This window comes from Mesoplodon densirostris, chromosome 2, assembly GCF_025265405.1.
Source record: "Mesoplodon densirostris isolate mMesDen1 chromosome 2, mMesDen1 primary haplotype, whole genome shotgun sequence".
Classification (NCBI taxonomy): domain Eukaryota; kingdom Metazoa; phylum Chordata; class Mammalia; order Artiodactyla; family Ziphiidae; genus Mesoplodon; species Mesoplodon densirostris.
The window spans coordinates 46,181,305-46,204,893 of record NC_082662.1 but is presented as its reverse complement, the minus strand read 5'-3'; the positions used below and the strand labels follow the sequence as shown (position 1 = coordinate 46,204,893).

General features: G+C 45.3%; 1 pseudogene; it reads left to right on the top strand.

The window, feature by feature from the left end:
- The first annotated feature begins 2,476 nt into the window (after nt 1–2,476).
- On the top strand, nt 2,477–23,208 carry LOC132502932 (solute carrier family 25 member 3-like; annotated as a pseudogene).
- The last annotated feature ends 381 nt before the right edge of the window (nt 23,209–23,589 follow it).

The following is a 23,589-nucleotide window of genomic DNA, read 5'->3' as shown; positions in this document are numbered from 1 at the left end:
TCAGTTGAGAATGAATATGCTCTAGTACGAAATGCCCCTCGAACTTGTTGGACCACTGACCTTTTTCAAGTGGACCAATATCCTCAGGAACATACTTTGGGAAGCCCTGATTTCGTCAGAATGGGATATTTTAACGCTTCATTGTTCTCTTATGACTCAAGGAGAGAGTCTTCTCTTTAATACTGAAATTCCTGGTGTTAAAAGATAAATTGAGGCATATTAAGTATTCTAAGAGTTTATTTGAGCAAAAGTGGATCTTTTTTTTTTAACATCTTTATTAGAGTATAATTGCTTTACAACAAAAGTGGATCTTAATCAGCATCGTTTAGCAGCACCAAACAGGAAGTATTTAGAAGTGCTCTGGTGACAGGAACTAAGGGAAAGACTTTATAGAGATGCTGAAGCAAAGCAAGAAAATTATTTGGTTATAGCTTAAGCATTTGCCTTATTTGGAAAATCAAAACCAATCACAAACAGCCTAGCTGGTTGGTTTCCCTACATAAATTGCCAAAGCATTAAAGTCCTCTCAGTCTAAGGGCCTTGTTTAATTAATTAACGTTGGTATAGGACTACAATAGGAGCTTCCCTGGTGGCACAGTGGTTAAGAATCTGCCTACCGATGCAGGGGACACGGGTTCAAGCCCTGGGCCGGGAAGATCCCACATGCTGTGGAGTAACAAAGCCCGTGAGCCACAACTACTGAAGCCCGTGAGCCTAGAGCCTGTGCACCGCAACAAGAGAAGCCACCGCAATGAGAAGACCGTGCATCGCAACGAAGAGTAGCCTCCACTCACCACAACTAGAGAAAGCCCACAGGCAGCAATGAAGACCCAATGCAGCCAAAAATAAATAAATTAATAAATTAATTTTTTTTTAAAGGCTACAATAAGGAAACGAGTTCAATAAGACTTGTTGATTGAGAAGTCTTATATCTGCCTCTGCTTTCCCTCTGGCCATCATCCCTAGTTTGTGGTTAGAATTTTATACCAGCCAATTTAAAAAAAATAATTATGATATAACATGTGTAAAGTGTGTAATGAGCACTAATCTTCAACGTACAGCTTGATGAATTTTCAGAGTTGTATACACATCCAGGATATAAGTGTTGAATTACTAATCAGAGAACCTTAAAAAAAAATTCTTGACCTCCCATCATCCACATTCTGTGGCTTTCAAACTTTAGTGAAGTTTAACAAAGAATCCACCCAAGGGAGCTTATTAAAATTGCATAGTCCTACTCTCAGATTCTCATTCAGAGGGCCTAGGGTGTGATCAGGGATTTTAAATAAAATTCTCCAGATGTTTCTGATGCAGATGGTCTATGGATCACACTTCCGAGAAACACTGGCCTCCCTACATGATAAAAGTCAAAGTCCTGAACAGGTATTAAGGCTTTCCCTAATTTGACCCAATTCTATTTTTTCCAGACTCAGCCCCTGCTGATTTCCACCATGCCAAATTACTCACCTCTCCTCAGTGGGTCATGAACTCATGTTTCCCCTAACCTGGAATTATCTTTCCATTCTTCTTTATATAACCAACTCCTACTCATCCTTCAAGACCTCTGAGAAGTCTTCTTAAATTCATCAGGCAGAATTAGTTGCCCCTCATTGTTCATCCAGAACTTTATTCAAACTCCTGTCATGATACTTATCACACAATACCAATTTTTAATCTCCTTGTTTATACGTAAGCAAGAATATGTCTGGCTCTTTGCTAAACCCGTAATCCTGCATAGGGGCCAGCATACAGTGAGTGAATGAATGAATATATGCTACTTATTTACACGTGGAGTCATTTAGTTCTCATTTTCCAGGCCAATGAGACTGCAAGCTCCCTAAGAGGAGAGAGGATTTCTGACTTTCGTAAACTCCAGAATCATAGCAGGGATTCAGTTTTCAATGAAAAAAATACCTAATGAATGAAAATAATCAGCACCCTCTCTCAATTTAGTGAGAACCTCCATGCTTCCTAAACCTTCACAACTCTTGGAGGGAAACAAGAGTGGAGTGTGGGTGTTGGAGGGAGATATCCTTCCCATCTGCAAAAGAATGTTAGGTAAGGCCGGAAGCTGAGGCACTGGGCCTCCAACGCCAGGTTCCTGGTTCTCTCTGCCCATTCTCTCCGTAGAACACTCTGTGGCCATGGAGATGACCACTACCATAAGCGGGCAGTTGAGTGAGGACTCCAGAAAAGCCTTTCAGGAAGGCAATAGTGCATGGCGACTCTTCGCCCTCTCACTCACCTCCTTATCTATTTACTTGCCTATTCATGTGTTTACCCATGTTTGTACTTGTTGATTTATTTTTTTAGCATCTTTGTATTGGACTAAGCCGCTGAGCCGGACAGAAGCCACTCTAGGCACGGAAAGCCTTACCCACCAGCGAAAGTGAGACCTAGGGGCCACTGACCATTGGCTAAAAAGGGCTGAGGGGCGGGATTCCTGCCGTTACCAGAAGCCCATTCACCCGAAGGCATGAGGGCGGGGCACAGGGCGGTCCTGGAGGTGAGGGGCGGGGCGATGCCCCTACTTAAAATTACAGGAGCGGGATTGTAACCCCAAAGCAGCCCAGCCGATGGTAGGGGGTGTGCAGGTGAAGTTAGAGCGCGACTGAAGCCCTGTGGGGGCCGGCCGGCCTGTCCCTCACCCTGACCTTTGGGTTGGCGGGCTCTCGGGGGTAAACTCAGACGCATGCGCAATGCACCGGGGCCCCTGAGGGAGGAAGGAGCGCCGGCTGAGGGGAGTGTGTGACTAGACCGAGCTAACTGCTCGGTGTGACGTGCCACGTATGACTTTGGCAGTTACCGAACCCTTCAGGTGAGAAGCGCGGGCCGACTCAAGGGCAGGCCCTGGGCGGAGGCTGCAGAGGAACCCAGCTATGAGTACGGCTCCATGAAGTACCTGCAGCTGTGCGGCCTGGGTGGGATGCTGAGCTGCAGGCTGACGCACACGGCCATTGTGCCCTTGGACCTGGTAAAGTGCCGCATGCAGGTGGACCCCAGCAAGTACAAGGGCATCCTGAGCGGCTTCGGCGTGACGGTGCGGAACGACGGGCTCTGCGGCCTGGCCCGAGGCTGGGCCCCGACCTTCCTGGGCTACTACTCCCTGCAGGGCTTCTTCAAGTTCGGCCTATACGAAGTCTTCCGTATAGACCCTCTACGCGCAGCTCCTGGGCCAGGAGAAGGGCTATGAGTGGAGAAGCAGCCTGTACCTGGCCGCCTCGGGCCGCGGCCCCCAGGATGTACGGTGAGGAGGGCCGGTGGGCCTTCTACAAAGGCGTGGCGCCGCCCTGGATGCGGCAGATCCCCTACACCATGATGAAGTTCGCCGGCTTCGAGCGCACCGTCGAGGTGCTCTCCAGGTACGTGGTGCCCAAGCCGCAGAGCCAGTACACCAAAGCTGAGCAGCTGGCCGTGACCTTCGCGGCCGGCTACATAGCTGGCGTCTTTGCGCCGTCGTGTCCCACCCGGCCGATTCCGTCATGTCCGTTCTGAACAAGGAGAAAGGCAGCACGGCCTTTGAGGTTCTCCGCAACCTGGGGTTCGGGGCCATGTGGAAGGGCCTGTTCACCCGGATCATCATGATTGGCATCCTGATCGCGCTGCAGTGGTTCATCTGTGACTCGGTCAAGGTCTGTTTCAAGCTGCCTCGCCCTCCGGTCCCTCAAACATCCGAATCCCTAAAGAAGCGAAGTAGGCGTGGATTGGATGACTCCTGTGGCCACTGTTGGCCAGTATTTCGATTCGGTGCAGGATTGCATTCAAACGATACTAGTGTGTAGGATGTTAACGTTTGTGGAGAGGTGACTTAACACGCAGACCGACTTTTCTTTAAGTGATTGATTCCTTCTTTCTGGCAATCCAAGAGAATTGCAACCATTTCTTTTGGGGGTTTGAACCATTATCTTTGGGGAGTCGGCATGGTTGCTTTAACTCAATAGCTTTTCCACAATCATAAGGAACAAATTCTTAACAGGAAGTAATGTTAGGTGATTTCGTGCCTCTAGATTGCATCTTCTTTGATCCACCATTCGGTGGAGATTATCCAAGCATCACTACTGAATAGCCTACTAATGAGGTTTTAAGGTCAGCACAACTATGTGGGACAGAGAGCAAAGTAAAATTCTGCTACATGGTGCTCATCTCAGTAGAAATCGTGCACCTATTGAATAGATAAAGGACCCATTCCATATTTCCTGCTCATGTCCATTACAGGTAAAAATTATTAAACGTTAATGTTTAAACGTTGTGACTTACATTGCCTGATAGCTTAGAAAACATTCACTGTTTTCAAAGAGCATGACATGAAATCTGCATTTTCTCATTTGGCTTTGTCCTATTCTCTTCCTGATGTTGCTGATTAGAACCTAGCTCGCTCCAGGAAGTGCTACAATTGGATCAATGTGGAAAACCAAAATGAGATGAAGGGCAGGCTCTGGGAATAAGTATGTAAAGAAAAGTCTCTGTTCTCTAAAGATTTCTTTTGTACAACTCAGCTTTCAACAGCCATACATCGAAAGAAAATCATACCACCCTGACATTTAAACACACACACACACACACACACACACACACACACATACCCCTACAAATTCCAACAAATTTTGGTTAAATATTAAAGAATGTTTTTTGTAATTTTGAAAGGAAAAAATCTCACTTTTAATGTAACAAATGTCATTCATTTAATGTGGTAGATATTTCATTGATCTTTACAGCGGTTGAGGTTCATAAAATTTATTGAAGTTATAAGGCACGTTTTCAGTTTTCTGTAGCCTTCACATCTCTGACTGGGGAAACTATAAAATTAGTGAAATTCTGTGAATTAGAGATGTTTATAGAATGTGAATAAGAAATAAACTTCAATATGATATTTGATATGATTTACCAAAATGTTACACAATTGCCCTAACAACTTGTATTAAAAACCACAAACTTAGGATATGTTAATGTTTTAAGTATGTAATAGTAAACTGTTTAGTGGTTAACAGAAAAAAAGTGTCTAAGTATGTTTGAACGTCTTGACTGGATAATAAAGAGCTTGGAGGAAAAAAGTCAGAACTTGTGAATGAGATGCAATGAAATTTATACTTAGCGCTCCTATTTTGTTAGGGAGGATGCAGGAGACAGGTCATTATGGGTTTTTTTGTTTTGTTTTGTTTTGTTTTGTTTTTGCGGTACGCGGGCCTCTCACTGTTGTGGCCTCTCCCGTTGCGGACCACAGGCTCCGGACGCGCAGGCTCAGCAGCCATGGCTCACGGGCCCAGCCGCTCCGCAGCATGTCGGATCTTCCCGGACCGGGGCAGGAACCTGTGTCCCCTGCATCGGCAGGCGGACTCTCAACCACTGAGCCACCAGGGGAGCCCTCATTATGTATTTTTAAGACACTTTAACTTTCCCTAGGAAGTTAGTGTCCAGGTTTGTGGAAAAGAAAAGTTCTCAAGGAAGGAGAATGATAAATTTTGAGGAAATAAATTGTGCAGTTTCATTTTTGCAAAATTTTAAAACATATTTTTAACTAGTGTTGTAAAATGTTTGTAGGAAGTTTCTTTGGTCAATAATTTATTAAGTAAATTGCTTTCTAATGTAATGTAATTTAAGGAATTGCTACAAAATCTATGGAGTTTCAAGAAAGTGGGAGACCGATTATTCTGGTCTGTGGTATTTCATGATTGTTCTGTTGACAACACCAGATAATTTCTGTAATATACAACGTGTATGTTTAGACAAGTATAATCTAAGGAGAACTGTTTGGCATGATTCTTACTGTCATGGACATGGTTGACAGGATGGGTTTACTTAGTTTGGGTCAGCAGTTTTCATATTCAGTCCCTAGATTTCTTTTTTTTTTTTAATTAATTTTACTTTTGGCTGTGTTGGGTCTTCGTTGCTACGCACGGGCTTTCTCTAGTTGTGGTGAGTGGGGGCTACCCTTTGTTGCAGTGCACGGGCTTCTCATTGCGGTGGCTTCTCTTGCTGCGCTTGTTGTGGAGCACTGGCTCTAGGTGTGCGGGCTTCAGTAGGTGGCATGCAGGCTCAGTAGTTGTTGCGCATGGGCTTAGCTGCTCCGCGGCATGTGGGATCTTCCCGGACCAGGGCTCGAACCCATGTTCCCTGCATTGGCAGGCAGATTCTTAACCACTGCACCACCAGGGAAGTCCCAGTCCCTAGATTTCTATTTGCCTTTCATCGTTCATGGTAGTTTACAAATGTCTGAATAAATAGGGACCATGGTAGCTAACAATGAAGAATAAAACATAATTTAAGAAAGATAATGTGAGTTCAGAGTCATGAGGTGTTTTTTTCTAGTTACTATTCCTTTGGAACAATTTAAACTTCTATTCAGTGTTTTACCTTGTCTGTAATTACCACTCTGTGAAATCGTGCATATCTGTTAGAATTAGAAAAGCCATAGATTATGTCTGGTATTGTTAGACATTTTATATTCATTTTCATGCAATCTCAATCTTTGAAGTAGTCCATTTTATATCTAATGAAACAGACTCAGAAGCTAGGTAGCTTGCTCATAAAGCTAATAATTGATACAGTCTGAATCAGAGTCCACATTTTCTTCATCACTCCAGCCCAGCACCTTGACATAACCAATGACTATACTTTTCATAAATTGCTTTTTCTAATACCTCAAAAAATATATTTTTTAAATCTTCTATTTGTATATACTATAAAACTTTACTTATTTTGCACTAATGGAAAGTTTGTAATGTGTCTCAATTGTGAAAAGCCTATTGTGTAATAACTTAGAAGTAATCAAACTGCAAAATACTTAAATACATTTAATTTAATATTTAAATTATTTCCGGCACCAGGTCAGTGCCTCATCCCTAACTTGAAGGGACTGATGATCATAAAAACAGTGATTTTAATTTTTAAAAAAATTGTGGTACTGCAGTTTCAACAAGAGGCTTTACCCTATCACATTCTCTAATTTTTTCCTCTAAGCTTTAGTTCCTACAGCTAAAAAAACTAGCTTGGGCTATTTATCTTTTCCCCCAGGTGGTGATTAAAAGTAGTTTTTTCAAGTATTTGAGATTAATTTCACGATAGGGAGCTGTAATCTCATCCATTGATCTGTCTTTTGAGAAGTGAATAAAGAGAGTAGGTAAAATCTTGAAAAACAAAGGCCATATTTACCTGTTAAACCACACTGATAAAGATTGGAAAGAATCAAAGTATTAATGTTATGAGTATTTTTCCTTGCTGTACAAGTGTGTCTTTAGAAAGTTTTTCTTCAGATCCTTTCAAAGGCAAGAATAATTTTCTGAAGTCAGAAGAACACATTTTGATAGGCAACCATTCAATTAAAGTATGCTTGTTTTATGTGATCTTAAAGATCAATTATTTTTTAAATCATGAGCAAAGAACTATTTGAAAGGAAATTTAAATTTTAGTATTATTTATAAAGCTTTGTCTTATTTTCCTAAATGCTATTATTTGGATGGGTTGGTGAGTAGAGAGGATGCTAACGATGTAATTATAACTAAGATTTGTTTGTATGTGTGTCCATTTTAGTTAGCATATTTTAAGACCTTCAGTTATAGAGTATCCAAAATTTTAGAGACAATTTGCTAATTCTGCCTGTACCCAGTCTGTAACACTGTTGATCAACATCTACCATGTGCCAAGCATTGTTCTAGGCAGAAGAGTTCTCATGAGGAGCACAACACATGGTCTTTGCCCTTGTGGAGCTTAAAGTCTAGTGGAAAAAAATTTACAATTGTGCAAATGCTGCAAAGAAGTGTAGGGTGTTGTAAGATTGTACACCTAAGTGGCATTTGAGATGATACCTAGAGGATAAGTAGGAGGTAGACCAGCAAAGAGAAGATACACAGCACAGTATGTGCATTTCCCCTGAAGAAAGAGAAGGACTGATGGTTTTGAGAAACTAAGACTTCACTTTGGCTGGAGCCCTTCAGTTGCAGACAGCGTGATGTGAAGTGAAATAGGAAAAGTAGACAGGAAGACATTCACCGCAAGCTCTGTAGTTCTTGTTGAAGATTCTAACTTAGAGTGTTCTTAGAGCCGTTGGAAAACCCCCGAAGGACTATAAGCATGAAATGACCTTCAATTTACTGTCTGGAGAGAAATGGAGCAGAGGGAGAGAGGTTAGTTAAAATGTTCTTGCTGGGGACTTCCCTGGTGGCCCAGTGGTTAGGAGTCCGCCTGCCAGTGCAGGGGACGTGGGTTCGAGCCCTGGTCCGGGAAGATCCCACATGCCGTGGAGCAACTAAGCCTGTGCACCTCAACTACTGAGCCTGCGCTCTAGAGCCCACGAGCCACAACTACTGAGCCTGCGTGCCACAACTACTGAAGCCCACGTGCCTAGAGCCTGCGCTCCACAACAAGAGAAGCCACAGCGATAAGAAGCCGGCGCACCGCAATGAAGAGTAGCACCCGCTCGCCACAACTAGAGAAAGCCCACGCGCAGCAACAAAGACCCAACACAGCCAAAAATAAATTAATTAATTTAAAAAAATGTTCTTGCTGCAATCCAGGTGAGAGAATGGTACCCTGGACTAGGATGATGACAAGTGAAATGTTAAAATACCATGAGAAGCCAAAAGGTGGAAACAACCCAGATGTCCATCAGTGGTTGAAGAGATAAACAGATTATGATATATGCATGCAATGGAACATTATCCAACCATAAAAAGGAATGAAGTACTGATACATGCTACAACTTGGATAAGAAAGAAGCCAGACACCAAAGGTCACATATTGTATGATTCCTTTTACATAATATATCAAAATAGGCAAGTCCATAGAAACAGAAAGCAGATTAGTGATTACCTGGGGTCGGGGTGAAGGGAATGGAAAGTGCTTATTTAATGGATATGAAGTAGTTTCCCCTGGGTGATAAAAGAGTTTTGAAAGTGGAGAGAAGTGGTGGTTGGACATTGTGAAAAATTAAATGCCACTTAATTCTATACTTTTAAATGGTTGTGTGTTAAATGAATTTCATCTCCATAAAAAAAGCTATCATGTGATGCTTTATGCATAATAGCCCCAAAGTGGAAACAACCCAAATGTCCATCAACTGATGAATGGATAAAAATGTTGTATATCCATACAATGAAATATTTTCACCATAAAAAGAGAATAAAGTACCATTTGCCGTAAAAAGAAGCGAAGGAATAAAGTACATGTTACAACATGGATGAACCTTGAAATCATTATGCTAAGAAGCTAGACACAGCTACACGTTGTATGATTTCATTTATATGAAATGTCCAGATTAGGCAAACCCATAGAAAGTAGATCAGTGGTTGCCAGGGGCTGGAGTGGGAGTTGAGGGATGGAAGGGAGGAATGAGAGTGACTGATGATGGGTATGGGATTTCTTTTTGGAGTGATGCAAGTGTTGTGGAATTAGTGGTGATGGCTGCACTATTTTGTGAGTATAGTAAAAGCTGTTGAGTTACACACTTTAAAAGGGTGGATTTCATGGTATGTGAATTATATCTCAATAAAGCTGTTATAAAAATATCATGAGACTATAAAATGCACCTTAAATATCTATTTCTTCCTTAAAGTACAGCCCTTACCTCTATCTTCCTCAATCAAGTTAAGACTACAGCTCCAAATGCAAACTGCTGTCTGTGACGTGTTAAATTCCATATAAATGAGTAGGAAAAAATCCACCATGTTGTGAAGGCTGGAAATTGCCTCTAAGGAATGAAAAAGCTCTTCGTTTCTAGTGACGCAGAGATGATTAATTTTGGAGAATCATCTCGCAATGTAAGGTGTTGAGACACCAACAATTTTGCCCTCTATTGTAAGGAAGAAAGGGGAACAGATGGATTTTGTGAAAAGCAGGTGTATGTATAGTGTCCAAGAAAATCTCAGTTAACCAGAAACATTCAGGAATTGGTGGTTTAAAATCCCCTTTTGTTTACAATCCTTGATTAATTTCTCTTTTATAATATGCTGAATATGATTAATAATTTAGAGATTATTTTGTAAATAACTTTTTGTAAAGCCTCTGCACAAAGCTTTGTAAAGCCTCATGGGCCATCAGCTATGAAAATCAATGCTATGAAAATCAATGCTTGTTGAATAACTATAGAAGGTGTAGTAGGGCTTTTGTGGATGGATGTACATAGACTCTAGACATAAATGGATATGGATGTGAGTATGCGTGTGCGTGTGTTTAATCCTCAGTGTTAGTTTGAAATCTTGTCATTTGCCTCTACTAAAACATAGAGTGAAGGAAAATATCTGGTTTACTCTAAGATTATTTATTGAGTATCTACTATATGATATTACCTCTGTTAGCTAAGTACTTTCACATGTTATTTTACTGTATTTTTAGTTTGTGTTCTAGTAGGTTATTTCAAAAATTGGTGATTTCATGTCTAAACTATAGGTAGTCCTGTGAGTTACCACAGTGCTCCAAAATGGTAGGCTATTTCTAAGGAAATGATATTTCTAAATTATTATATTTTTAATATATGAATATCAGTATTTCTTTCCCGCCATAAAGACATAAAACATGTTTTCAGAAAATACTAGTAAAACTTGGTATTCTGGGGCTTCCCTGGTGGTGCAGTGGTTGAGAGCCCGCCTGCTGATGCAGGGGACATGGGTTTGTGCCCCGGTCTGGGAGGACCCCACATGCCGTGGAGCAGCTGGGCCCGTGAGCCATGGCCACTGACCCTGCGCGTCCGGAGCCTGTGCTCTGCAACGGGAGAGGCCACAGCAGTGAGAGGCCTGCGTACCACCAAAAAAAAAAAAAAAAAAAAAAAAAAAATGGGGCTTCCCTGGTGGCGCAGTGGTTGAGAGTCCGCCTGCCGATGCAGGGGACACGGGTTCGTGCCCCGATCCCGGAAGATCCCACATGCCGCGGAGCGGCTGGGCCCGCGAGCCATGGCCGCGGAGCCTGTGTGTCCGGAGCCTGTGCTCCGCAACGGGAGAGGCCACAGCAGTGAGAGGCCCGCGTACAGCAAAAAAAAAAAAAAAAAAAATGGTATTCTGGAAAGAGATTCTGTGAGTTGAAAGAACTCTGCCCCTTTGCAAGGCTGGTAATTCACATAATTGTCACAAATACACTTAATTGTCAGGCTTCAGACAGGAATCGGAGCTGCTGACAGGGTGACTGTCCGTTTTTAAGAGGATGGATGGAAACCTGGCAAAGAACCACGGTCCCTTCATCCCCAGTAGTGCTCGAATTCTGGCTGTAGTTACATCCTACTGCCAGATATGAGGATTTGTCACTGTAATCATTTTCTCATACCTTAATGTCTCCCCCAACTCTTACCAAGAATATAAAGCTTTTTGGTTGCGCTAAATCAGTTATCATTCACCTTATTCATCTGTGTTGTATTTTGAAACTTTTGCTTTTTTAGATTGTTACCTATATCTGATAAATGCTGTTACTAATATTTATAGCAACCATTTACTGTACCAAGCGTTGTGCTAAGAACTTTACATACAATGTATCATTTATTTACAACCATTTTGTGAGTTTGTTACTTGTATAAGTTAGGATTTTTTTTTTTTGGCTGCAAACAACACAAAATCTATTACACGACAGGTTAAACCATAAAGACATTGATTTTTAACAAGAAATCTGGAGACAGGAGGACCAAGTTTGGTTCAGTAGATCAGTGTTGTCCCCAGGGACCTAGGTGCTCTTGGTCCTTCTTCTCTGCCGTCTGTAGTGTGTCTGTGATGTTTCCCCTTGTGTTCAAGAGATGGCTGCCACCATACCAAGCATCACATCTCAGCAACAGCATCCAGATCAGGAAGCAAGGAAGGCAAAGGCAGATGGGCTTTCTCTTCACATGTCTCTCTTATCAGAGAGAAAAATCTTTCTCACAAGCTTCTGGCTGATTTCCCCTTTGGCCTCATAGGCCAGAATTAGGTCACATGCTTTCCTGTAGCCCCTATAAACCAATCACTGACAACAAGAACGGAGGACTTAGATCAATGTGACACATCTGCGGGGATTAGGCACATGGAGTCCTGAGCAAAACCAAGATTTTCTGTTGTCATTAGCATGGAAGACGAGGTAAATGGCTGTTGGGTAGGCAACCAGGATTTGCCCTTATATTCTTTTCCTTTTTTCACAAACGAGGCAACTGAGGCTCAAAGTAAGGTAAAACCATAGTGAGAAAACCAGGATTCAAACCAGATTTGCCTGCCCCCAAAACAGTTTTGTTGTCGCATTACTTCCTTTAGCTTGGAAATTGCTCCGAGACAGAGCTACTATAGATCATATCACAAGGGATTTATTACTGACAGTGTCAGAAAAACTCCTTTCTAACAGTGACTAATCCATAATGAAGTCTCAAAACCAGAAATCTGGACAGTGGCGGTCCATGGATAATGAGAGATGATTAGATCTAAAGTTTGCTATCATGCTCTGTAAAAGAGAAACCAGGTGAGAAGAAACATCTTAAAAGAAAGAAAATGTTTGTAAACCTTTTTTATAGTCACCCTCACTCTTTTCTTTCTGCACTTTTCTCCCCACTGACTTTCCAGAAATGGCCAATTTCTTTCAAATGCTGCGTATCGGAAAAATGCAAAGGATTCATCAGATGAACAAATTTCAAAGAGCCATTACCAATTTTTTTTCCTTAAGAAGTACACCAAGCCAAAAAATAAAAAAAAGTTATGAAGAACCTAGGGGCAGGACAGGAATAAAGATGCAGATGTAGAGAATGGACTTGAGGACACGGGGTGGGGGGAAGGGTAAACTGGGACGACGTGAGAGAGTGACATTGACATATATATACTACCAAATGTAAAACATATAGCTAGTGGGAAGCAGCTGCATAGCACAGGGAGATCAGCTTGGTGCTTTGTGACCACCTAGAGAGGTGGGATAGGGAGGGTGGGAGGGAGACAACGCAAGAGAGAGGTGATATGGGGATATATGTAATGTATAGCTGATTCACTTTGTTATAAAGCAGAAACTAACACACCACTGTGAAGCAATTATACTCCAATAAAGATGTGAAAAAAAAAAAAAGAAATACACCAAGCATCCGATTTGCTGCTGATAAATTCTCTGTAAGTAGCATTATAATTAAGCGCACACAAAACCATTCTGTGTTTCCAAGAATACAGCTGGGCTGGCCCTGAATCGGTGATAGCGCATGGGCACCGAGTGGGAGGGTTCCATTGCATCTCAACTACCATGTACCTTCTTTGTGCAGCGACCAATCTGTCTCTCCCCCCACACATCCTCTGAATCACAGGCCATTGCCCATTCACCCCATGTCTGTCACTGAGCTAGCTTATTGGCCACCTTCACTGAGCCTTGAGACTGGCTGTCCTGCTTCTAGGCTCCAGTCAGAAACAATGCCAGGAAACTGAAGTGGTATACCTTCCCCTGCATGAGTCCCCACCACCTCAGACCCCCGGACTTGGCCCTCGGAAATGGAACAATGGTCTTGGCAAAACTGGGGAAAGAGAGACAGTGGAGGTGGGGGTGGCAGGAAAGGGTGGAGCAATCAGACCAGGCTTCCAAGCCTGGCTTCACCACTGGCTTTTCATGGCTTTGACAGGTTACCTTACCTCCCCAAGTCATAGTTTCCTCATAAGGAAAATGGGGAACCACAGCACTTACCTTGAAGACTGATTGTGAGAATTAGCAAGAAATCATGTAAAACACATGGTATAAAATAAAAGCTCAGTATATTATAGCACTTATTATTTTACCAGTCCCTTAGTAAAGGAAGGCGGTTAGCATGGAAAGATTTAGCCTGTGTTGTGTTGTATTGTTGTTCTTGGTTATATACAGGATTTATTTGCTTTAATTTTTAATGCATCGTAAAGTACATAACCCTTTGTGGGAAATGCAGTGCGTAGGGAAATGAAAAGCAAGTAGCCTAGTCTGCTGTGAGTATAGAAGCCAACCGCGGCAACCCCATGTCTCCCTGGCCCCTAGGCAAACAGTTTCTTTCACAAGTGTGTTTTTGGTATGCAAATCACTCTATGCAGATTTCTGTGTGCAAAATACAACATAGAAAATGGCCCTCTTGCCAAGGGAGATAGGAGATGTTGGCTGCCATCAAATGAATTAGCTGCAAAGTTTAGATTTCTTTTCCTACTGCTCTTTCTAACAATGTATGGGGTGAGCATATTTTTGGCACATTAAACCAAATTATTTTGGCTTTAGATTGTGTGTTCTTGTGATAAAAGTGTGTTTATTGAAGCCTGTAACTACGTTTTGAAGGCATAATAATGTTTAGTGGTATTTAATTTAGCATTTCACAACAGTGTGCCACCTCCAGTCAGTAAAAATGCTTGTTCTGAAGTCACAGATGGCTTCCGTCAGAGGTTAGGCTGCTAGTCTCCATGTACTTCCTACTTTTCTGTGAAGATTTGTGCTTATTAACAGATTTAAGTTTATATTTTAGAAAATGTTTTCTCCCTAATTAATGGATATCTTAGTAAGTGAAAGGAATACATTTAACATTAAAATCATCTTTTTTGTGGGTGAGCATGGGAATCCAGCACTTCATTCACAAGGTCGTATTTTCTCATCCAGGCAGAATAATATGTCTCTTTTATGGTGTTTCTCACCATTTTCAAAGTCTTTTCCTTTTGGCTCCTCTTGTGAGCTAATGGAAGGAGGTGAAGCAAAGCCTTTGTCTGAGGTCACTTGTTAACAGACAAGCTCAGGGCTGGGTGTTTTGTTTTTCCTGATCATGCCCAGGGAAAACTGTAACTGCAGGCCAGTGGCCCCACCAACTTTCCCCTCTCTCCTCTGCTTTCCTTTCCCTTCCCCCAACCATTTTTTTCTTGGTCTGAATGTTTCAAACTTGCCAATGAGACACTCATTAATTTTACAAAAACAAATTCTAAATTAAAGGCATTTTTCAAAGCAAAGTACCTCATCAGAGAGAGAAAGACAAGTGTAGCTTACTTCTATTGGACATCCGAATGGCTGGAAAAGAGAGAGGAGATCATGTCTTCACTCACTCATTTACTCATTCATACATTCAGGCATGCGTGCGTGCATTCATTCATTCAACATCGTGCTTAGCGCCTGTCAGACATTGCCCTAGGCACAGGAACACAAAGATGAAAATAGTCCCAACCATGGGCTTCCCTGGTGGTGCAGTGGTTGAGAGTCCGCCTGCCGATGCTGGGGACACGGGTTCGTGCCCTGGTCCGGGAGGATCCCACATGCCGCGGGGCGGCTGGGCCCGTGAGCCATGGCCGCTGAGCCTGCGCGTCCGGAGCCTGTGCTCTGCAACGGGAGAGGCCACAGCAGTGAGAGGCCAGCGTACCGCAAAAAAAAAAAAAAAAAATAGTCCCAACCATTGAGTTCACTGTCTGTCAGGGAAGATAGATATGTGTAAACAAACCGACATTGGCGTTGATTCCCCAACAGAATTATGTACAAAGTATGAAGGTGGCACAAAATGGGATCATTAACTCCATCAGCCTTGTAGTAAGGAAACACTTTTTGGAAGAGTTACATCTGAACAAGATTTTGAAGGATGAATAGGTGTTCTCCAGGTCGGTGGGAGTGTGGAGAAGAAAGAGCACTTGAGGTAGAGGGAATACTAAGTATGAAGCACAGAGGCCTGAACCAGCAAAAGATGGGGAAGGGCTTCCCTGATGGTGCAGTGGTTGAGAGTCCGCCTGCCGATGCAGGGGACACGGGTTCGTGCCCCGGTCCGGGAAGATCCCACACGGCCGCTGAGCCTGTGCGTCCGGAGCCTGTGCGTCCGGAGCCTGTGCTCCGAAACGGGAGGGGCCACGGCAGTGAGAGGCCCGCGTACCTAAAAAAAAAAAAAAAAAAAAAAAAGATGGGGAAGATTTTCAAGAACAGGGAAGGAGAGAGGTATGGAAAATATTCTCAACATCTCATAGATCTGTTTTCCCCTTTTATTTCTACTTCACTACACGTGCAAGGTTACTTTATGGCTTGTCCAAATTATTGCCATAGGCTGGTCTTGTTGCCTCTAGTTTCTTCCTTCCTTAACATAGAAGAATACTTCAAAGGCCCTGCAGTATTCATCCCACCCACTTCTGTTCCACTGGGCAGAAAATAAAGCCCAAACACCTTACCCCAGAGCATCTGAGGCCTGTTATGACATGGTTCCTCCTGGCCCCTGGCATTGATCGTTTCCACGCCACTGCCCACACCTCACACTGTCTCTCAGGTCCCAGGGTCCAAGCCTGGCCTGCCTGCTTCTACTTCCCTTCCTTTGCCCGTGTCAATCCCACTGACCGGGCTGTCCATCCCTCACTGATCTTCACGTTAGTCCTTCAAGAGTTAGCTCAGGGACACTTTGGCTGGCTGGAATTGGCTCCATCCTCTGTCTGCCAATATTGTGTCAGAGACTAAACAGGTTTTGGAGTCCCAAGATGTGGGTTCCAATCCTGGCTCTGGCTTTAGACAAGTTTCTGAGACTCAGTTTCTCTGACTGTGAAAGATGATGGTTTACCTTGCACAGTGGTTTTAGGATTAACAGAGCACGCTGTTTGAGTGACTGACACACAGTCAGTCCTCAGACATTAGAGCTATTATTACTGTTATTATTTAACCTCTTTGTGAAATTCAAACAATTGTTACTACCTTTCTTTTTTTTCTTTTTTAAAATATTTATTTATTTGGCTGCGCTGGGTCTTACTTGCGGCACTTGGGATCTAGTTCCCTGACCAGGGATCGACCCCTGGTCCCCTGCATTGGGAGCGTGGAATCTTAACCACTAGACCACCAGGGAAGTCCCGTAACTACCTTTCTAATTTGCCACAAGGATCATATAAGCTCATGAGTATGAAATTTCTGTAAACTGAAAAGCCCTTAGATAAAGCTAATTACTATTTTTATCTCCTATTAGTGGATTTTTGTCTACTATTTGTGTCTCCATTTATGTACTCATTCATCTTTTAATTCATTCATCCATTTACTCATTTAACAATAAGTAAATTCCCAATATTTGGTACATTGTAAGCTCACCATGGAGGATATAAAGATGAATTTGAAATGCCCCCAAAGAGTACAGGCCTTATGAGAGAATCAGACAGGAAGGCAGTCACATCTAAAACCAGGTGGGGAGCCCAGGGACCAATATGACTATGGAATATGGGAAGGCTGAGAGCTCAGGGATGAGTCCCAGATGAGCAGCCCTGTGCTTGGGTCTGGATGGATGTTATGAGGTGGGGAAGGGCGTGGCAAGCTGAGGGAACTGGTCAACCTGGGCCGGGAGTGTGAGACCACTTAGGGTGTCGGGGAACTGCGGTGAAGGCAGGCATGGCTTTCAGTCATCCCTATCCCCCCGCAGTCCCTGAAGCACACAGGGCCCAGAGCTGCGCAGTAAGTCATGATGGGACGTTCCCCAGTGCAGTGAGAAAAGCTGCCCCGGCCACCATGCCAGCTGTGCCCCCAGGTCCCCCAGAACTCTCCCTCACGGCCCTGAGGGTGGAGGTGGCGTGTTTTTGCCAAGGAGCTGCAACATCCATCATGTAATAATATGAGTCAACGGGAAAATAGCGTTTGTGTTACAGAATTTTGCTTTGAGTCAATTTTGCTGCAATGTATATAGTTACAAACTGAGGGACAGTCTACCCTTTAAAGTCTGTGGGACAAGGGTGACACCATGGAGGTGTGAAAATAAGCATTAAGTTCAAGATCAAAAAATGGGCTATAGGGCACTGACTATAAATTGTCAGAGGTTGAGGATTAATGACCTTTTCTGCCCCATATGTGGAGAAATAAATGCTTAGAGCAGAAACATGCAGAATTCAGAAAGGCCTGGTACTATGTTACCACCACCCTCTGAAATAAGATTTTGAAAATAAACACTTGAAAGTCTGCCCAGATTGTTGTAATCTTATTAATCTAACAAAGAGACTCAGTAGGTGCCTCAACCAGGGGGATGGTGTTTACCATGTAATTTGCAACAAGCTGATAAACACACCCTTGCCCCACTTGCAGAAAACTCTGATGTTCCCTGCAAAGAAGCAGTTGGCAGGAACACAGTAATAAAGGATTAGAGACCCAAAAGCCACGGTTTAGGTCCTGAGTAAATGTTTGTTCATCTCCCCTACACCCCAGCCTCCCAGCCCCCTGCCATTTCCAAGTTCAGAGGTACAGTGTGTGGTTCATCCCAGCCTTGCCCCACTAAGTGTTCTGCCACAATGCTTCGGCCCTTCAGAGCAGTCTGCCAAGATCTCCCTATGTGGGATTTCTGCCCTGGGGTCTTGCTGGGTAACTCTGAGGTCATCTTTGGTTCTTTGGTGGATTTGGGGGCTGGCTTCTTTCCACAGTCTGAGGGGATTGCAGAGGGCAGTGCTCCCTCCCCCAATCTGTAGGGGCAGTGGTGTTTGACAATACCGGTGAGCATGGCTCCTCATAGAGTTATTGGTTGCGAATCACAGGACGACCTCTGGCTAACTCAGCAGAAAAGAAGAATAGTAGGCCAGAGCTAGGCAGGCTAGGCAGCCGGGGTCATGCCAACTTACCACAGGCAAAGTCTGGCTGCCCCATCACACAGCCCAGCCACCCCTTCCTCAAGGCCACCAGCTCTGCAAATCATCTCTAAGCACAGTCAGAACCTTTGTCTGGCTCCCTCAGGACTAAGCTTCCAGGAGGGGGCATGCATTTGGCTGCCCCCAGGCCCAGCTTCCGCCTTCTTTGTGCAGGGTAAGCCCTGACTGCCACCAGGACCCACACAAAAGGAAGAGATTTGGAGGGTGGATGGTCAAACAATGAAAAATACCCACTCACTCCTCTGAATAATAATGGCTAACACTTTCTGAACACTGTGTCAGGCCCTTTAGATCAGCGGTCCCCAGCCTTTTTGGCACCAGGGACTGGTTTCGTGGAAGACCATTTTTCCACGGCCGGTTTGGGCGTGGGGTTTGTTCAAGCTGTAAGGCGAGCGATGGTGGTTCAGGCCGTAACGCGAGCGATGGGGAGCGGCAGATGAAGCTTCGCTCGCTCGCCCGCTGCCCACCTCCTACTGTGCGGCCTGGTTCCTAACAGGCGCCGACTGGTCGCGGTCCGTGGCCCAGGGCGTTGGGGACCCCTGGTCTAGATGGATGAACCCACTGAGTCCTCAGAACAGGCCCATAAGAAAGGGCTCCATTTTACAGATGAGAAACTGAGACATGAAAAACTGAGTTAACATGCCAAAGGCCACGCAGCTAGTAGGCCACGGAACTGTGAGTCAAGCCTCACCGTGGGGTTTGAACAGAAGTCAGTCACTGTCCGCAGAGGCTCTGGAAAGCTACGTGTAACCCTCACCTAAGATGAGCCTCTCTCATACGAGCTGGCTCACCCAGTTTGCTCCTCTAACCTGCTCTCCTTCCTGTGTTTTGCTCTGCTTCCACACCCACCTGCTCCCTCATCCCCCTTGTCTATCCAGGCTCTCGCCCCCAACTGTTTATGCAGGACCCCTCTCTTATTTAACACTTCTTCGAAAGAGTGTGTGGCCCACTCTGGAAATGCACTAGGACATCAAATTCTACGTGTTGAATGTTTCCACTATATTTTAAAAACGGTTTGTCCTTATGAGGGTCTATTCCAGGATCTGAATCACTGAGTAAAAAAGCATATTAACCTTTACAAATCTAATAGTCGTAATTAAAAAAAACAATGTGTCTTATCAATGAGTGATTGTTACATGTATAGCAATAGAATTTGACATTTAGGGATTTCTATTATTTTTCAAAATTGGCATGCTTTGAATCTTGTACATGGTGGCACGTGATCAATATTTGCTGTATTAAGGAATGAGAACCAGAGGACTGTCACTCTGGTAATTGCAGCCTTTATTGAAAGATTGACATTCTCTTTATGAGTATGTTACAAACAAAGCCTCGTTTTCAGTCTTAAAATACCCTAAAATTTTAGTCCTTTATTTCCCCACTTCTTACCGCCTTTTAGATTACTGATTACCTCCACTTGCACTGTTGGGAAAGGGTTTTTTCTTTAGAAGTACTTTTAGTGACACCCCCCACCCCCAAACACACACACACACACACAGCATGAGAGAATTTGTCACGCTTCACGCCATGACTGAAATCTAGATACGACTATTTAGATTCTGAAGCTACCAGGCAAGAACGTGTGTGTCAGTTTGTTTTCTTCTGCAGAGCCCATATCCCACTGTGATTTCTCAGCAAGACATCATAATTATCCATAATTGTAGTGGGCACAGCAGTCAGATAATGTCTGAATATTAAAGCCATCCTTCTAAAAGCAAAATATCAATACAGTGGGGCACAGTACACCATGTCTTTGCAGGCCCAAGTTGTGGTTAGAAGGTACCCGACCAGCTCCTTCAACTCCACTCTGAATAAAATTTCTCAAATGACAATGGGCCAATGCTTTAGAAATAAATTTGTTTTGAATAAAAAGCAATTGAAGATGTAAGGCCCCAGGAGTGACCCAAAAAGGAAGGGAAAGGCCTCAAGACGCGTTTCCCTAAATCGGAATGACTGAATTCGTTTCCACCAGCTTGATCCTTTCCTGAAGGCAGTGAACTAGAGCGCGTGCAGTCCCCCTCGAACAGCTCATCAATCTCCTGCCACAAAAATGAGTCAGGGCTGCAGCCAGATCCTCATCCCGCTTCCCCTCGGCAAAGCACCTGCCAGGCTGCATTAGGAGTGAGCGATGCCCGCACAGATGGAGGTCCACACCTGGCGCTGGGGGCCTCAGGAGGAGAGGGGGAGCCCTCACAGCACACGCTGCTCTCCTCCCAGACCCCGCCGCTCACACGCCCTCGGGCTGGTCTGTCACACCCTGTTGTCAGCAGCAGAGCAGCAGGCAGATGTGTGGTGCTCAGACCACAGAGACGCTGTCACAACGGAGCTGCTCCCGGGTCGTGTTCCTGTGAGAGGGTAACAGTGTCTCAGCAGCTGCAAGCCTGGCCCTGCCGCTGGTTGTTTAGGGGGCTTGCCTCTCCCAGGGGTCCAAACCCCATAAAATCAGTCTCCCTAAAACTTCTCTAAGGTTGCTGTTCACATTGCAAATTCCTTGGGGGTACCTACCTGGACCGTCGGGGTGAATTAAACATCTCGTGTTGTCCACGGAAAACTCTGTGGCCCGATAGCAGTGATCCTTTTTTCTGCCTGGACAGACTGAAGGTCCCTGGGCCTCCCTGTGGGCAGATAGACCTGGGGTCAGCAGCTGTGCGTTCAGATTCCAGCACAGCCACCGGGCAGGTTCCCTAACCCATCCAAGCCTCGATTTCCTCATAGGAAAAGTGGGGATAATAGTACTCACCTCCAGAGGTGGTTTTGAAGCTGAGAAGTGCACACGTACAGCACCTAGCATGGCACCTGGCACACTCCAGGTGTCCTATTTACTGGACTTGTCTATTGCCAAGATCTTTAAAAAGGTGGCCAGTGTGACACATTTGAGACACTGCCCTGAGAACAGAAACAGAGATGGTCATCAGGGAGAGAGGCCTCCCCTCCTCCCGAGTGCATGGGGAATTCTCCTTTCCCTGAGCTCTCCAACAGTATTTAAACTCCCAACCAGGCCCTGGCACTTGGACCTAAACTCCATCATGGGTGAGTTTCACTTGCCCTGTGAGAGAGTTTGCAATCTGCCCTATGACCACTTCTCTTAAAATTTCTCTCCTTTGGGGGCTTCCCTGGTGGCACAGTGGTTGAGAGTCTGCCTGCTGATGCAGGGGACATGGCTTCGTGCCCCGGTCCAGGAGGATCCCACATGCCGCAGAGTGGCTGGGCCCGTGAGCCATGGCCACTGAGCCTGCGCGTCTGGAGCCTGTGCCCCGCCATGGGAGAGGCCACAGCAGTGAGAGGCCCGCGTACCGCAAAAACAAACAAACAAAAAAAATTTCTCTCCTTTGGTGTGTTCTCCTTTCATAGTTGGCATTAATGGCTTCAAAGAGCTGGAAGGGGCCTTGGTGCTCACCTGGGTCATGGGCAGAGTAACAAGGGCAGTGGCAGAGCTGCGGGTGATATCCCTGCGTTCCTGGTCCAGCACTCCTGCTGTCCACTCGGTCCTGGGCCTGCGTGTCCTGAAGTGCGGTCGCCCAGCGAGACACTTGCTTGGATGAGCTGCTCCTGCTGATCCAGCAACACAGCCAGCCTCTTGCAGGAAGGAAGAGGGGCAGCAAACGCTGTGCTTAAAGCAGCTGTTTGGGGGTCTGGCTCCTGTTAACTGTGGAGCCCCCTAAGGTTGAACACGGGTCATCCTGGCACCAACAGTTACTGTCTGGAGAAGTTCATGACATGAGCCTCGTCTGTGGCTTCCTTCAGATCCTGGAAATTTTATAGTCTGTGAATGTGTCCTGGCCCCACGCTCCCTCCTCACCAGGCCCAGACTCCAGCCGCACACCTGTGCCCCAGTCCTTCCCTGCACCCTCCTGGCAAACCAGACCCAGGGACAGTCCAAGGGTCTCCCTCTTCCATGCCTACCCGGGTGACCGAGCACTGCTGGCTTCTCAGCACTTCTGGATGTTCAGAACTGTCATTCTCCCCATTCCACCCAACCTCCAGTTCAACCCCTCACTCCTCTCCTGAACCTTCTGTCCACAGCCCTGTCCCCTGGCTCCGGCTCTCCCTGGGAAATTTCAACCCCTCACTCCTCTCCTGAACCTTCTGTCCACAGCCCTGTCCCCTGGCTCCGGCTCTCCCTGGGAAATTTCAACCCCTCACTCCTCTCCTGAACCTTCTGTCCACAGCCCTCTCCCCTGGCTCCAGCTCTCCCTGGGAAATTTCAACCTCTCTGTTCCAGGGCTGAACTGCTGGCACCACCAGCAACTCCCTGGGAATCCCTTCCCACAGGCTATCCATTCTCTCTTCTGAACAGGTCTTGATGGGCTACCTTCTCTATCACGCTTGTTCAGGTCACGGTCACCTTTGGTCTTGGTTCCTACACTACCCTCCCAGGCACCCTGCTCCCAGCCTCATCCCCTCCTCTAGTTCTCCCTCTTCTCTGAATGGGTTATCTCTGCAAGTCAGACCTCCTTCCCCCATCCATGACCTTCAGGGCTCCCCTAGCCCCCTGGGGGGAATCTACCCCTGGATTTGGCAATACATCATGACCCCTTGTGATCTGGTCTCTGCCAACCACTCTAGCCTAGGTCTTCCCTTTCTACCCCTCTGACTTCCTGGGTCCCTCCTCCTGCAGGTTCTCTGCCTGGCAGGCCTACCTCCCCTCGCAGCCTCCTTCTTCAACTGGCTGACTCCTCACCATCCTTCCAGACCCAGCTCCTTCATTGCCATCTCCGGGGCCAACCTCAACCTCTAGGGTTAAGGTCACAGCCCCTAACTGTCCTTCTTTCTAGCCTGGATCTTAAGGCGCTGTTGCTGTCTGTCTACACATGTCTCCCAGACAGCTAGAGTGTTGTTCCAAGACAGGGCCACGCCCCTTCACCTCTGGGTCCCCTGAGCCTAACAGATGGGCAGTCAGTGGCTAACTTGCAATGGAGCTCAGGCTAGGATGTGAATACCCAACGCCCATGCCTCTGGCTTGGGCAGACAGAATGATGTGCCCTGCTCATGTGAAAGGACCCTATCTCCAACTTCATCTCCTACTCCTCTTCAACTCTGGTGACAAGAGCAGGGCTGCAGGGTCATCTAGCTTCAAATACTGACTCAGTGACTTACTATTTTTGGGACTTTGGGCAAG